Source organism: Microtus ochrogaster, unplaced genomic scaffold (genome assembly GCF_000317375.1).
Source record: "Microtus ochrogaster isolate Prairie Vole_2 unplaced genomic scaffold, MicOch1.0 UNK1963, whole genome shotgun sequence".
NCBI classification, from domain to species: Eukaryota; Metazoa; Chordata; class Mammalia; order Rodentia; family Cricetidae; genus Microtus; species Microtus ochrogaster.
In genome coordinates, this window is record NW_004951061.1 from 3497 (window position 1) to 4075 (window position 579).

Here is a 579-nt window from a genome sequence, read left to right on the forward strand (position 1 = left end):
CCCGCCTTTTGCCAAGGTTCAGGGCCGACAGTGGCCCTGTCGTCCGGCGCCTCTCCGCCTGTGCCGAGACTGCACTGCGCCGCGGCGGGCCGAACTACCACACAATGGAAGGAGGTTCTAGAACTTTTGAGAGGGTGGCCAGCCGGAGGAGAAGGGCCAGGGCGAGGCGTCTTACCGGGAAGTGGCGCCGGGCTTGCCGGAGAAGCGACAGAGGAGAGCGGGCAGCGGGCAGCGGGCAGCGGGCAGGGCAGGGAGGGAGGGGATGGGCAGGGCCAGGGGGCACGGGCAGGCGTTGATCGATCTCATGGGCGCCCAATGCCAGCCGCGTATTGCCGGGCTGGCGGGCGGCTGGGGCGAGCGTCTGGCTGTGAGCTTGGCAGACTGGCTGAGAGTCTGGCTGCCCGCGGGAGGCGCGCACCGTCGGAGTCTGGCTCTCGCTCCCTGGTGGTCTAGTGGTTAGGATTCGGCGCTCTCACCGCCGCGGCCCGGGTTCGATTCCCGGTCAGGGAAGCTTCTCTTCTTCCTCCCTGCAACTCGCCCCCTTCTTGACACCTGTCCCCTGCAATGGGGGCCCCACTA

General features: G+C 68.6%; 1 non-coding gene across 1 annotated transcript; it reads left to right on the forward strand.

Annotated features, from left to right (window-relative positions):
- The first annotated feature begins 438 nt into the window (after positions 1-438).
- On the forward strand, positions 439-510 carry Trnae-cuc. Its single transcript has one exon. It is a non-coding gene; the product is annotated as a tRNA-Glu (tRNA).
- The last annotated feature ends 69 nt before the right edge of the window (positions 511-579 follow it).